At 44.6% G+C, this 16,065-nt stretch overlaps 2 long non-coding RNA genes across 2 annotated transcripts in view; both read left to right on the forward strand.

The window, feature by feature from the left end:
* The window catches only part of LOC149983629 (uncharacterized), a 90,570-nt gene extending 80,841 nt beyond the window's left edge, over positions 1 to 9,729 (forward strand). The window contains exon 3 of the long non-coding RNA XR_016496370.1: positions 9,570 to 9,729. This is a non-coding gene — a long non-coding RNA (uncharacterized LOC149983629). The remainder of the gene's footprint in view (positions 1 to 9,569) is intronic.
* Positions 9,730 to 10,186: 457 nt separating this feature from the next.
* Positions 10,187 to 14,998, forward strand: LOC149983630 (uncharacterized). Its single transcript, XR_016496371.1, has 3 exons — positions 10,187 to 10,293; positions 10,691 to 10,753; positions 10,949 to 14,998. It is a non-coding gene; the product is annotated as an uncharacterized LOC149983630 (long non-coding RNA).
* Positions 14,999 to 16,065: the final 1,067 nt, after the last annotated feature.

A 16,065-nucleotide genomic window follows, 5' to 3' on the forward strand; every position in this document is an offset into this window, starting at 1 on the left:
TTTATTCTCAATGAAGATTCTAGTTTGCTCTCCGTTTCCTTCCTTTCATATCATACGCTTATTATCTCATTTTCTTTTCGAGGTCCTTGATTATCCCGCAGCTTCTCCATGATTACCCCTCAGTCTGCAAATGGACAATAATTGCTGCCCCACTGCTTACAAAGATCTGTGGAGGAGAGAAAAATAATCATTTTACATTGGTTGATCAACAAAAGGGGTAAATGAATGTGCCATTTTGTCTTTGCTTCCTCTGGTGTTGTTCATGAAACAGAGAAGCTCTCTGTAGAATGACACACACCTTGTACTTTCCCCATTACAAGTGAATATCCTGTGCTTTATTTTCAAACATAATATGGACAACAAGCAGAAAATTGAATTTAACAAAAAATGGGAGCGAGAGCTTTGAACACATATGCCTGCAGGATTCTTACCACTTTGATGTAGATCTTTCAGCTCGATGAAAGACGGGTCCGTTTGGCCTGGGGCCGCGTAAAAATTTACACGCTTTAATCATATTCTCTCTCCCTCCTTACTAGGTGTGTGCCAAGTGAAGTCCCCCTCCGCGCTTGATCATTTTCTAGCATTATCGTATGAGACTAGATGTCTCCTAAGTTACTGCGACAAAACGGTGTGAAGTGATTTCCCGCTCTAAAAAAGCGGATTTAATTATCACTCCGACACACCCTCCCCCTCCTCCCCCTCTGGAGAAGGTGAGGGTGGGGGAGGAGACTGTGGAGATAGGTGGTTGGTTGTGCCTGTGAGGCAGAGGCGGGGGGGGGGGGGGGGGGATAAGGAGAAAAGCCGTAGCAGTTGTTGTTTTAATACTATAATAAACCCTGCGATGGCAGCATCTGATTGCCATCAGCTGGATGAATCAGAAAGATTAATGACAGCCATTTTGTTATGAGAGAAGGGGGAGATGAGGTGGGTGGGGGAGGTGAGGGGGTGGGGACGTAAGGGAGGTGGGATGAGGTGGTTTGGAGGAGATGGGGGCGGGGCCGGAGGGGAGGTGAGTGTGTGTGGAGAGCGGGGTGTTGGAGACAGGGTGGGGAGGTGCGTCTATCCAGAACAGATGAGATTGACCTCACCTCAGAACGTACTATCTGTAGGTTAAGATGGTCAAATGTGTGTAAAATGTCACGGTCCTTGTTTAGGTGGATATACAATATTATAATGGGGTGCCGTTGTTGATCAATTGACTGTCCTCTGTTTTGAATCAGTTCAGAAACACATATCATAGAATGGGTGCCAAAATGAGTGGAGGAGGAATTGTCATAATGCCAGCAGAACTTTATGGCACTAAGGAATATAATCCTTGAATCTTTTTCTCATTTTGCACTGATATATTTATCAGGCGTGGATCATTCCTTTACAAATGGAAGATAGGACACACAAACACCTACAGTAAAGACAAGTTGTTTAATCATTTGCTTGAATGCTAACCTCTACCTAGGAATATCTGTCATGAACCTTTCTCACACATTATTGTTTCTTCAGACGGGCAGATAAACATGCCTAGCAACACTTTTTTATTTAAACAACACCAAAAACCACACAGTCCCATCAACCTATTACCATGGAGGGTAACTCTGTCACCTAACCAGTGTTACCAGTAATACAGGGCTTTTCTATTATTATATGGAGATAGAGGAACATAGAAGACAAATAGGATTTTGAGGGGGGGGGGGGGGGGGACATATAACCACTTATCCCGCTCTGAATACAAAGGGCTGGACCCCGCACTATCACAAAGAAAACAGCTTAGCAGTGAGGGCATTTGTTTTCCATTCAGTGGGAGAAGCACTTTGTCTTTCCAATCGTTACCTGTTTGAGAATCAGTTTCTCCATTAAGGTTAGGCCTAAAGAGGGAGGTGCTGTCTGGGGCTAAATTGCAATTAGTGGGCCTGCGAGTGAGGCCGATACCAGTTAACTTGGGATATTGGAGTGCAAGAGCCCTAGTAATCAGCCTTTGGTCATGTAGAACAATGCATAAAATTAAATTGACATTAATGAATAATTGTGTAATGAAAATGGAAGAGGCGAGTTAATTACATGTTACGGTGAGTGTAATGCCCAGATAACCTTGTGTCTAATGCTATTCTTAGTCTGGCTGCCAAGCCTCTCCTCTTTCCTCTCCTCTCCTGTCACAGAACCCCCCCCCCCCTCCCCTCTCTCTCTCTCGCTCTCCTCTACTCTCTCCTTTCACAGAAGCCTGTCTCTCTCTCCTCTCTCAGAGAAGCCTCTCTCTCTCTCCTCTCTCAGAGAAGCCTCTCTCTTGCTCTCTCTCTTTCTCCGCTCGGCGGGAAGTCATTAGAGCCAGAGTAGATAATGCCGCGGTGACGCCGGCCAAACCCAGAGTGGCTACAATCTAGCAGAGACTTTCTTTCAGGTGCCTTTTTCTCCTGAGTGGGGCATGTTGAAGTCATTTGTACACAGCCTGAATGGAATTAAAGGTCACATGCGCTAAGTGGCCTGGATGGGCTCTCCTCTCACACTCAGCCAGACCCACTTACCTAAAGGGAATGTCATGGGGACAGATCAACCCAACCAGGTTCACTCAGCTAGAGGACTGTCATGGGGACTAAAGGGACTATCATGGGGACTAGAGGGACTATCATGGGGACTAAAGGAACTATCATGGGGACTAAAGGGACTATTGTGGGGACTAAAGGGACTATCATGGGGACTAGAGGGACTATCATGGGGACTAAAGGGACTATCATGGGGACTAAAGGGACTATTGTGGGGACTAAAGGGACTATCATGGGGACTAGAGGGACTATTGTGGGGACTAAAGGGACTATCATGGGGACTAGAGGGACTATCATGGGGACTAAAGGGACTATCGTGGGGACTAGAGGGACTATCATGGGGACTAAAGGGACTATCATGGGGACTAAAATGACTATTGTGGGGACTAAAGGGACTATCATGGGGACTAGAGGGACTATCATGGGGACTAAAGGGACTATCATGGGGACTAAAATGACTGTCATGGGGACTAAAGGAACTATCATGGGGACTAGAGGGACTATCATGGGGACTAAAGGAACTATCATGGGGACTAAAGGAACTATCATGGGGACTAAAGGGACTATTGTGGGGACTAAAGGGACTATCATGGGGACTAGAGGGACTATCATGGGGACTAGAGGGACTATCATGGGGACTAAAGGGACTATCATGGGGACTAAAATGACTGTCATGGGGACTAAAGGAACTATCATGGGGACTAGAGGGACTATCATGGGGACTAAAGGAACTATCATGGGGACTAAAGGAACTATCATGGGGTCTAAAGGGACTATTGTGGGGACTAAAGGGACTATCATGGGGACTAGAGGGACTATCATGGGGACTAGAGGGACTATCATGGGGACTAAAGGGACTATCATGGGGACTAAAATTACTGTCATGGGGACTAAAGGAACTATCATGGGGACTAGAGGGACTATCATGGGGACTAAAGGGACTATCATGGGGACTAAAATGACTGTCATGGGGACTAAAGGAACTATCATGGGGACTAGAGGGACTATCATGGGGACTAAAGGAACTATTGTGGGGACTAAAGGGACTATCATGGGGACTAGAGGGACTATCATGGGGACTAGAGGGACTATCATGGGGACTAAAGGGACTATCATGGGGACTAAAATGACTGTCATGGGGACTAAAGGAACTATCATGGGGACTAGAGGGACTATCATGGGGACTAAAGGGACTATCATGGGGACTAAAATGACTGTCATGGGGACTAAAGAAACTATCATGGGGACTAGAGGGACTATCATGGGGACTAAAGGAACTATCATGGGGACTAAAATGACTGTCACAGGACTAAAAGGGACTATCATGGGGACTAAAGGGACTATCATGGGAACTAAAGGGACATGGGGACTAAAGGGACATGGGGACTAAAGGGACATGAGGACTAAAGGGACATGGGGACTAAAGGGATTGTTGTGGGGACTAAAGGGAATATCATGGGGACTAAATGGACATGGGGACTAAAGGGATTGTCATGGGGACTAAAGGGACTATCATGGGGACTAAAGGGACATGGGGACTAAAGGGATTGTCATGGGGACTAAAGGGACTATCATGGGGACTAAAGGGACATGGGGACTAAAGGGACTATCATGGGGACAAAAGGAACTGTCACTAAAATTAAAGGGACTATCATGGGGACTAAAGAAACTGTCACTAAAACTAAAGGGACTATCATGGGAACTAAAGGGACATGGGGACTAAAGGGACATGGGGACTAAAGGGACATGGGGACTAAAGAAAAAAACAATCCATGCCGAGACAGGATTGGGTTCTAGGCACAGATCTGAGGAAGGGTACCAAAACATGTCAGCATCATTGAAGGTCCCCAGTGGCCTCCATCATTCTTAAATGGAAGACGTTTGGAACCACCAAGACTCTACCTACAGCTGGCCGCCAGGCCAAACTGAGCAATCAGGGGAGAAGGGCCTTGGTCAGGGAGGTGACCAAGAACCCAATGGGCACTCTGACAAAGCTTTAGAGTTCCTCTGTGGAGATGGGAGAACCTTCTAGAAGGACAACTATCACTGCAGCACTCCACCAATCAGGCCTTTATTGTAGAGTGGTCATACAGAAGCCACTCCTCAGTAAAAGGCACATAACAGCCCGCTTGCAGTTTGCCTAAAGGCACCTAAAGGACTCTCAGACAATGTGAAACAAGATTCTCTGGTCTGATGTAACCAAGATTGAACTATTTGGCCTGAATGCTAAGCATTACGCATGGTGGTGGCAGCATCATGCTGTGGGGATGTTTTCAGTGGCAGGGACTGGGAGACTAGTCTGGATTGAGGCAAAGATGAATGGAGCCAAGTATAGAGATCCTTGATGGAAACTTGCTCCAGAGCGATCAGGACCTCAGACTGGGGCAAAGGTTCACCTTCCAACAGGACAACAACCCTAAGCACACAACCAGACAACGCAGGAGTGGCTTCGGGACAAGCCTCTGAATGTCCTTGAGTGGCCCAGCCAGAGCCTGGACTAGAACCTGATTGAACGTCTCTGGAGAAACCTGAAAATAGCTGTGCAGCGATCCCCATCGAACCTGACAGAGCTTTAGAGGATCTGCTGAGAAGAAAGGGAGAAACTCCCCAAATACAGGTCTGCCAAAGTTGTAGCGTCATACCCATAAACACTCAATGCTGTAATCGCTGCCAAAGGTGCTTCAGCAAAGTATTGTGTAAAGACTCTGAATACTTATGTAAATGTGATATTTAAAAAATATATATAAATTAGGAACAATTTCTAAAAACCTATTTCTATTTTGTCGTTACGGGGTATTGCGTGTAGATCGATGAGGGAATTTTTCAAAATACATTTTAGAATAAGGCTGTAACGTAATCAAATATGGACAAAGTCAAGAGGTCTGATTTCTTTCCGAAGGCACTGTATACTTCCATTCATTTTTTTCAACTGGTACCGGGGAACCCTCAAACAAGTATTTTGTGGCATGTGGGCATCCTAGAGCAAATCAACATGTACGTACAGGGGTCATATTATTGTGGAGCCCAAAGTGTTCTGACGCTACAGACAGAAGTTGGCAGATCGGTTGTATCGACTTCACACGAGTCCCAAGGTAGTTGTGGAGGACGTAGAGCGAAACGGAGAACTCCGTCGTGTCCGTGAGAGTCTCATCTTTCCACGGGGCCTAAAAGACATGAAACGGAGAACCCCGTCGTGTCCGTGAGAGTCTCATCTCTCCACAGGGCCTAAAAGACATGAAACGGAGAACCCCGTCGTGTTCGTGAGAGTCTCATCTTTCCACGGGGCCTAAAAGACATGAAACGGAGAACCCCGTCGTGTTCGTGAGAGTCTCATCTTTCCACGGGGCCTAAAAGACATGAAACGGAGAACCCCGTCGTGTCCGTGAGAGTCTCATCTTTCCACGGGGCCTAAAAGACATGAAACGGAGAACCCCGTCGTGTCCGTGAGAGTCTCATCTTTCCACGGGGCCTAAAAGACATGAAACGGAGAACCCCGTCGTGTCCGTGAGAGTCTCATATTTCCACGGGGCCTAAAAGACATGAAACGGAGAACCCCGTCGTGTCCGTGAGAGTCTCATCTTTCCACGGGGCCTAAAAGACATGAAACGGAGAACCCTGTCGTGTCCGTGAGAGTCTCATCTCTCCACGGGGCCTAAAAGACATGAAATGGAGAACCCCGTCGTGTCCGTGAGAGTCTCATCTCTCCACGGGGCCTAAAAGACATGAAACGGAGAACCCCGTCGTGTTCGTGAGAGTCTCATCTTTCCACGGGGCCTAAAAGACATGAAACGGAGAACCCCGTTGTGTCCGTGAGAGTCTCATCTTTCCACGGGGCCTAAAAGACATGAAACGGAGAACCCCGTCGTGTCCGTGAGAGTCTCATCTCTCCACGGGGCCTAAAAGACATGAAACGGAGAACCCCGTCGTGTCCGTGAGAGTCTCATCTTTCCACGGGGCCTAAAAGACATGAAACGGAGAACCCCGTCGTGTCCGTGAGAGTCTCATCTCTCCACGGGGTCTAAAAGACATGAAACGGAGAACCCCGTCGTGTCCGTGAGAGTCTCATATTTCCACGGGGCCTAAAAGACATGAAACGGAGAACCCCGTCGTGTCCGTGAGAGTCTCATCTTTCCACGGGGCCTAAAAGACATGAAACGGAGAACCCCGTCGTGTCCGTGAGAGTCTCATCTCTCCACGGGGCCTAAAAGACATGAAACGGAGAACCCCGTCGTGTTCGTGAGAGTCTCATCTTTCCACGGGGCCTAAAAGACATGAAACGGAGAACCCCGTCGTGTCCGTGAGAGTCTGAGAGTTTGACTGTCATGGGAACTAAAGGGACTGTGATGGGAACTAAAGGGACTGTGATGGGAACTATGGGACTGTGATGGGAACTAAAGGACTATCATGGGAACTAAAGGGACTGTGATGGGAACTAAAGGACTATCATGGGAACTAAAGGGACTGTGATGGGAACTAAAGGACTGTCATGGGAACTAAAGGACTATCATGGGAACTAAAGGACTATCATGGGAACTAAAGGACTGTCATGGGAACTAAAGGGACTGTGATGGGAACTAAAGGACTGTCATGGGAACTAAAGGGACTGTCATGGGAACTAAAGGGACTGTGATGGGAACTAAAGGACTATCATGGGAACTAAAGGGACTGTCATGGGAACTAAAGGGACTGTGATGGGAACTAAAGGACTGTGATGGGAACTAAAGGACTATCATGGGAACTAAAGCACTATCATGGGAACTAACAAGATCCACCACTTGTGCTTCTTAGGGACTAAAGACAGGTACATCAGCCAGGCAAAGTGTTCATGACCAGAGAGAAAGCTAGCCATCTTAAAAAAAACACATCACAATTCTACAATGACCAATGTTACATTCTACAAGGACCATTATGAAAGCATAATAATGATGATGACCATAGGCTTGGGCGGTATAGCGTAGATACCGTGTACTGGGGGTCTTTGGAAAAAGCAACTGGATGGTTTTCAATATTGTCAATAATATCAAAACAATTTATTTTAAGTTTTTCAATAAATTGGAATATATGTAGATAGGTTTAAAGTTAATACCTGCAGTCAACTTGTGCATTATGTTCATTTAATTTCACCTGTCACAGTATTTTACATTTTGAAGCTAACTACAGTTCCCCAGGCACGTGTTTGTTTGGAGACTGCGGTACCTGGTGAGTCCATGTCACTTGTGCTACCTCTCCGGCCTCTAGGTCACCAGGATGCTCGTTATGGCGCACACCTCTCACCATCGTTACACGCACACCACTCACCTGGACTCAATCACTTCCTTGAATACCTGCCCTGTATATGTCACTCCCTGTAATGAAATGTCGGACCAATGTGCAGCGTGGTATGTGTTCATGATGATTTATTTTACTGAACACTGAAAATACAAAATAACAACGTGAAAATAAACGAAAACCGAAACAGTCCTGTAAGGTGCGTAAAACACTAAAACAGAAAATAATCAGATTAGGCTACCTATGTACGATTCTTAATCAGAGACAACGAACGACACCTGCCTCTGATTGAGAACAATACCAGGCCAAACACATAAACACAACATAGAAAAAAGAACATAGACTACCCACCCCAACTCACGCCCTGACCAAACTAAAACAAAGACATAACAGAGGAACTAAGGTCATAACGTGACACTACCTTTGGTTCCTTATCCAGGCGTCATTGTTTCTGTTTCCTGTCTGTGTGATGTTAGTGGTTCTTGTTTTGTATTATGTTCCGTTTACTTTATTAAAACACTCACTCCCTGAACTTGCTTCCTGACTCTCGACGCACATCGTTACAGAATGATGCCTCACCTAAGGGAAGCATCAGGGAGTGTTTTTTGTTGTTTTTGTGTCAGGTGGAATGACGTCGGGTCTGGGAGCCGCTACAGGCTTACAGACCTCAGGCTTTCATGCCTCAGCTGACTCTCAGCGCACATCGTTACAGTCCACAGTGTTTCATATCTATCGGCGAGTCTCTGTTGTGCGGTGCACATGAGGTAATGAAGTTACACTTCTATGCAATTCATTACTAAATAATTGCCTTCAGATATCTTATATCTAGCCTTCTGCCAGAAGTCAAAGAGCTCTGGATGAGTTCTGTCGAGCTGCCATTTTTTCCCTGTGCTTCCTACTAGCATTTTGCTTCTCCTTTGTTCTTCTCCCCTCACTCATCATCCAGAAAAGCATGCATCACAACTTTGTTGATTTGCTCAATAACTTAATGAGCTGGATTTGCCTGTCTTCGCTATTAGATTGTGCAAATTATGTTAGCGTTCTGGTAATCGAGGTCCAATGGGGTTTTCTTGCATTTTAGCGCCCCCTTGTGTGCTATGCCGGAAATACTGTAAATCCCGGGATGAGAGAAGGTTGGTATGACAATACGAACATCTGGATACTGTCCAAACTAAGATGACCAACACTTGCACCCTCTCCGAGAGGGCTTGTTGTCAGAATAGGGAAACTAATCACCATCCATAGTGAGAGGGCTTGTTGTCAGGATAGGGAAACTAATCACCATCAATAGTGAGAGGGATTGTTATCACAATAGGGAAACTAATCACTGTCCGTAGTGCTTCTCTTGACTCTTGCTTTCTCACCAAATGAAACGCCTTGGCCCTGGCACTATCGGGAAAATTAACAAGAACAAATTAGTTTGGTGGAAGGTAGCATGAAACCCTTGGCTCGTCCTTTTAGTAATTACGCAGACAAATGCCCTGACTTCACACCTCAAACACCTGCACAGACTTTTAAATCTGCAGAGTTTGCTCATTTCTTTTCCCCTTGCGTTTTTGGGTCAATTTCAGACTCTAACGTCTATAGGGGAATGACCTTTTGTTGATTACAAAGTAAAGTATTTTAGGTCTCAGTGGTTAGATTGATCATTCTCTCTCCCTTATGGTATATATGCACTGCAGAACACACATAACAGGATTAGAAATCACTAGTTGGCTGGGTGGATAAACTCATAGACTCAAATACAATCTATGCATGCTATTTCTACAGTTTATAGTCCTCAGATCCTCAAAGATCTACTCTCTGGTCCAGTGTCGTGCCCTCCAATCCTCAAAGGTTTACAGCTGCACCATTGAGAGCATCTTGACTGGCTGCATCACCGCTCGCTATTACAATTGCAAGGCAAGACACTACAGAGGTTAGTGCGTATAGCCCAATACATCACTGGGGCCGAGCTCCCTGCCATTCAGGACCTCTGTACCAGGCAGTGTCAGAGGAATGGCCCTAAAAATGTTTTAAGACACCAACCACTCAAGTCATAGCTCGTTCTCTCTGTAACCAACAGGACCCTGAACAGCTTCTACCCTCAAGCCATAAGACTGAAAAAAAATTGAAGCGAACGTGCTATTAGCATTATCAAATAAATAAAAAAACAATCTCGTAACACATGCTGAGCACATGCTGATGTCATAATGAAGGACCAAACCATACTTCTTATTATTCACGCAGTAAGGAATCTCTTCAGCCACGCCCACACATTGTGGAAAACAAACGTTCTTTACAATTGATCACCATTGTCAATTTTTTTGTTGTTATACAGAAATAACTGCTGTGTTGTTCAATGTGACCAAGGCAAAAATCTTGACTTACGGTTCACAATACTTCCACACAGGGAAATAAAGGCTTCGAGAAGAGCCCTGTGGCTTCAGGTTATTTGGCGTGGGAACTGTGGGGACCCGGTGGCTACACGTGTGTGGAAAACATTTCATCACAGGTAAGACATTTAACTTGTTTAGTATAGTCTGTTTGTAACTCCACTCACTACTTGTAGCTGTGTAGTCTGTTTGTTTGCCTTGTAGGGTCTTGGCTAGCTTAATGTTCCGGTCGGTAGCTGGCTAACACGTACTCATTTGGCTGCCAGCACCGTCATGAGAAAAATACAGATATTGTAGAAGCCATACTGTAATATATTTTTGGAAGTAGTGAGAACTCTAAGGAGCAGACAATGTTGAAACAATCTCTAGACATGGTAAACCTTTCTTAAATTTAGTAATTGATTAAAACAAGCAGACAACAAGAAAATGTATTTTGAAAAAGGTCAAGTTTTTTTGGGCTGTGAGCCAATTGAGTAACTGCAGCTTTTCGGTAACCTTTGGTTGTTTTCCCCGCAGGTGGGTGGAGCCGCGACATTCTATCCAATACCGATTGGACGACAGCAGACTATACAGGCTCAGGTGCATCTTTTTCAAAATAAAAACAAAGAGGTTGAAATGGAATACCTTAAAGATATTACAACAACCAAAGTAAAGAATCGATTAAAAGAAAAGATCCCGAGGGGACAACCCAGAGACCCTTATGACTGATTTCAGTGGACCTGAAGAGAGGAGAATGAGATTGAAACCTGCTCTTCTTTACCCCACATCCTACAGCCTAGCACTCTGCCATCACTGCTGCCTTGCCCTATCCCAGGAAGGGTGGCATCTGCACATGTAGACAGATCACTGTGGAGGGAGAAGAGGGGGAAGCGGAAGAAGGACTGAAGTTAACAGTTAACATTTTATAACAATGGAACAAGAATGGTCCAGGGTTCTGAGAGCAGCCTGGAGGAAGTTCCCAACACGAAAAGCGGCCACAGAGCGCTTTAAACAGGAGGAGCCAGAGGTGGTTCAGCCACAGAGCTCTTTAAACAGGAGGAGCCAGAGGTGAAGGCTACCCGTGAAGATGTGTCAACATCAGTAACAACAACTGGGTACCCCTCCCCACCTCCTCATTCCCGCCACTGCCCCAGAGTTAACGCTCTGAAAGACAGCCTGGCTGAACAACAGAGAGACTTTACCATGTTCAATGAAAAATACCACCTCCAGCAACCTCCAGCAACCAGATCAGACCTGACCCGCAGACCTGAAACCAGCTGACAGCACAGATACAACAGATGTGCTGTGCTGTAAGGAAGGTTGAAGAGGCAAACCAGGATCTACAAATGGAGCTGAACCGCATGAATGAGGAACTCGTCTGGAGACACAGCTGGAGGAGATGAAGAGATCCACTCCAGACACCACCCCACAACAGCAGCACACAGCCAGAGCAGCAGTCAGAGGACAACATTGTCATCCTGTATTACTCCAACAGAAAAGACCTTGATGGAAGACAGTTCTTCCCAAGGAGAAGAGTGAGGAACTATGCAGTCTGCCCTTGGATTACTGGCAGAGCACCCACCCACATAATCCTCCACACAGGAAGGAATGAGCTCAGCACAGGCAAGGTGGATGTAGCCAAGTCTCTGACCCAGGTGGTTATAGGCTCTGACCCAGATGGCTATAACAGCCACGTAGGCCTACGCCACAAGTAAGATCATAATCTCCACTCTTCTACCCAGAACAGATATACATCACAGAATCATTCACAGGTTAAATGCTGAAATGTCTGGTAACTTTGCTCTGATTCAGAATGTGCGCATTGCTCATCATAAGTATATTTCCCATGACCAACTCTCTGACCAGTTTCACGTCAACAGAGAAGGGATGAGCGCCTTTGCAAAGGTTCTGAAGGACACCGCTTTGGACAGAAGGTCACACAACCACACTGACATCAGAAGACCAAAAAACCAACCACCAACAAACTCAAAGGGACTCCAAGCCAAGGCAACACAACACACATACCCATCGACAATACAATCAGCCATCTACCCAGAGATACTACAATAGCATCCAGGGTAAACGCCAGCCATCTACCCAGAGGGACAGTTATACTACAGTAGCATCCAGGGTAAACCCCAGCCATCTACCCAGAGGGACAGTTATACAACAGTATCATCCAGGGTAAACCCCAGCCGTCTACCCAGAGGGACAGTTATACTACAGTAGCATCCAGGGAAGCACCCACAGGTCCAATTCAACATAACTACCACAGAGCTCCAGAACAGTCCACTGAGAGAATCCCAGGTGTTCAGCCAGAGAGCTTTGCTGAGAAAAACACGCAGGGTCTGCAAAAACACAGCAGCATCTGAACTTAATCAGATATGACACCTTCTGAACATGATCTGGAATCGAGGGATGCAATTCATTTAGTTTTATTCATTATTATTTAGTCATGTCTAGTCCAGATAGAATAACAGATACTAAAGCCTTCAAAATTATACATGTAATCATTCATAGCCTGCTACTCAAAATATACACGCCCAGAGCATTAGTAGAAACTCATAAACCTCAAATACTGTGTTAACATTTTCAGAGACATGGATGAATAGAAACATTTCAGACACTGAGTAAAGAAATCCAGGGTTAGATATGATATAGAATTGATAGGTCTCACTCGAGGTGAGGGAGTAGCAACCTATGTCCTCGATAAATGACTGTCTATGAAGATTTCAACCTGAGATTCCCCCTGTAGATGTTGATGGTTTATTTGTTTTAAATAAGTCTACATGAGAACAAGTCATTGATGATCGGTCAAATTTGAAAAACTACCCAATGCCCCAGTAGACGCCATAAACAATATTATCACCCCTGTAAATTCAATGCATTGGTCAAATGAATGGATTATTTAGGATGACTTTAACAAGAATTGGCTAGATAAATCCTTTGCTGAGGATAGAGAAAACTATTAAAAATAGGTATGTTACTCAAGTAATCAAAGAACCAACGAGAGTTAATCCACAAATTCATAACGGGACTTTGCTGAATTGGCTCTTGGTGACAGGTCCTGACAGGATTATACATTTGGGTGTTCTTCCAGACTGTTTCAGTGATCTTTCCATCATCTACTCTGTTTGTAATTTATTTAGCTAGACAAGTCAGTTAAGAACAAATTCTTATTTACAATGACGGCCTACCGGGGAACAGTGGGTTAACGGCCTTGTTCAGGGGCAGAACGACAGATTTTTACCTACTAGTCCAACGCTCTAACCACTAGGCTAAAGAACCACCCACATGGATTAATTTAAGACAATGTATACATTTCGATATTGATTCTTTCATTGACGACTTGATTTCCAACGAGCAAAGATTTCAACTAATCCCAACAGCCCAAAGAGCATGGGGATTACTGTCTCACTGACTTCACAAAGCAATAAAGATGCACCTTGGAGAACAGTAAAAGTTAAGGGCTGTCACCTGCCCTGGGTTAGTTCTGATTGAATACATCTGTACAGCGAAAGGGATAAAGCTCGGGCTAAGTACCGTAGAACCAAAGAACCAACTAATTGGGAGTCCTATAGAAAATTAAATCCTTCTGTATGGGATAGCCTTAAAAATAATAAAAAATTTAAAAAATCCACAGCAGTTCTGGAGATACACAAAGGACCTTTTAAATAGGTCAAATAATCAAACCTATTCAGCAAATCATTCTAAATTACCATGTCATTCAAGAGCCGACAGATATAGCTGATGTTATTAATCATCACTTCTCATTTAGTAGCTCACCTGGAACCTCAGATAATATTACCCACAATTCCATCAATTCTGGGTATACTGTATATGGAGATCAACACCCCTAAGCAGATATTTAACTTTAGAAAGAATCAAACAACTGATATACTGCCTCTCCTCAATGAGATCGATATCAACTAAGGAGCAGGTCTAGATGGACTGGAACCCAGATTTATACATTGGTCTGGTAATCTTAGAATGTGTCTTCTAGCAGATCTATTCAACACGTCTTTAACGACTGGTTAAATACCTTTCGGATGGAAATGAGTCCGAGTCACCGAGTCACCGAGTCTTCATAAAGGATAAAGGTGGAAACTCCTTAGACCCAAATGACTATAGACCTATATCAGTAATCTAGTCAATAGCAAAAAATCTTTGATAAATTAATACATTCCCAAATGTATCAGTACCTAGATACATTTAATTTCACCCTTTCAGACTGGATTTAGACCCAACAGTTATATCACTAGAGCATTAGAAACTTACTAATGGTATAAATAATTCATCTCACCAAGGCAAACTAACTGGTACCGTAAATCCTTCATCTCACCAAGGCAAACTAACTGGTACCGTAAATCATTCATCTCACCAAGGCACACTAACTGGTACCGTAAATCCTTCATCTCACCAAGGCAAACTAACTGGTACCGTAAATCCTTCATCTCACCAAGGCAAACTAACTGGTACCGTAAATCATTCATCTCACCAAGGCAAACAAACTGGTACCGTAAATCCTTCATCTCACCAAGGCAAACTAACTGGTACCGTAAATCCTTCATCTCACCAAGGCAAACTAACTGGTACCGTAAATCATTCATCTCACCAAGGCAAACTAACTGGTACCGTAAATCCTTCATCTCACCAAGGCAAACTAACTGGTACCGTAAATCATTCATCTCACCAAGGCAAACTAACTGGTGCCGTAAATCCTTCATCTCACCAAGGCAAACTAACTGGTGCCGTAAATCCTTCATCTCACCAAGGCAAACTAACTGGTACCGTAAATCCTTCATCTCACCAAGGCAAACTAACTGGTACCGTAAATCCTTCATCTCACCAAGGCAAACTAACTGGTGCCGTAAAGCCTTCATCTCACCAAGGCAAACTAACTGGTACCGTAAATCCTTCATCTCACCAAGGCAAACTAACTGGTACCGTAAATCCTTCATCTCACCAAGGCAAACTAACTGGTACCGTAAATCCTTCATCTCACCAAGGCAAACTAACTGGTGCCGTAAATCCTTCATCTCACCAAGGCAAACTAACTGGTGCCGTAAATCCTTCATCTCACCAAGGCAAACTAACTGGTACCGTAAATCCTTCATCTCACCAAGGCAAACTAACTGGTACCGTAAATCCTTCATCTCACCAAGGCAAACTAACTGGTACCGTAAATCCTTCATCTCACCAAGGCAAACTAACTGGTACATTAAATCATTCATCTCACCAAGGCAAACTAACTGGTGCCGTAAATCCTTCATCTCACCAAGGCAAACTAACTGGTGCCGTAAATCCTTCATCTCACCAAGGCAAACTAACTGGTACCGTAAATCCTTCATCTCACCAAGGCAAACTAACTGGTACCGTAAATCCTTCATCTCACCAAGGCAAACTAACTGGTGCCGTAAATCCTTCATCTCACCAAGGCAAACTAACTGGTACCGTAAATCCTTCATCTCACCAAGGCAAACTAACTGGTACCGTAAATCCTTCATCTCACCAAGGCAAACTAACTGGTACCGTAAATCCTTCATCTCACCAAGGCAAACTAACTGGTGCCGTAAATCCTTCATCTCACCAAGGCAAACTAACTGGTACCGTAAATCCTTCATCTCACCAAGGCAAACTAACTGGTACCGTAAATCCTTCATCTCACCAAGGCAAACTAACTGGTACCGTAAATCCTTCATCTCACCAAGGCAAACTAACTGGTGCCGTAAATCCTTCATCTCACCAAGGCAAACTAACTGGTACCGTAAATCCTTTATCTCACCAAGGCAAACTAACTGGTACCGTAAATCCTTCATCTCACCAAGGCAAACTAACTGGTACCGTAAATCCTTCATCTCACCAAGGCAAACTAACTGGTACCGTAAATCCTTCATCTCACCAAGGCAAAC

This window comes from Oncorhynchus mykiss, chromosome 5 (assembly GCF_057628025.1).
Source record: "Oncorhynchus mykiss isolate SJ-2025 chromosome 5, ASM5762802v1, whole genome shotgun sequence".
Classification (NCBI taxonomy): domain Eukaryota; kingdom Metazoa; phylum Chordata; class Actinopteri; order Salmoniformes; family Salmonidae; genus Oncorhynchus; species Oncorhynchus mykiss.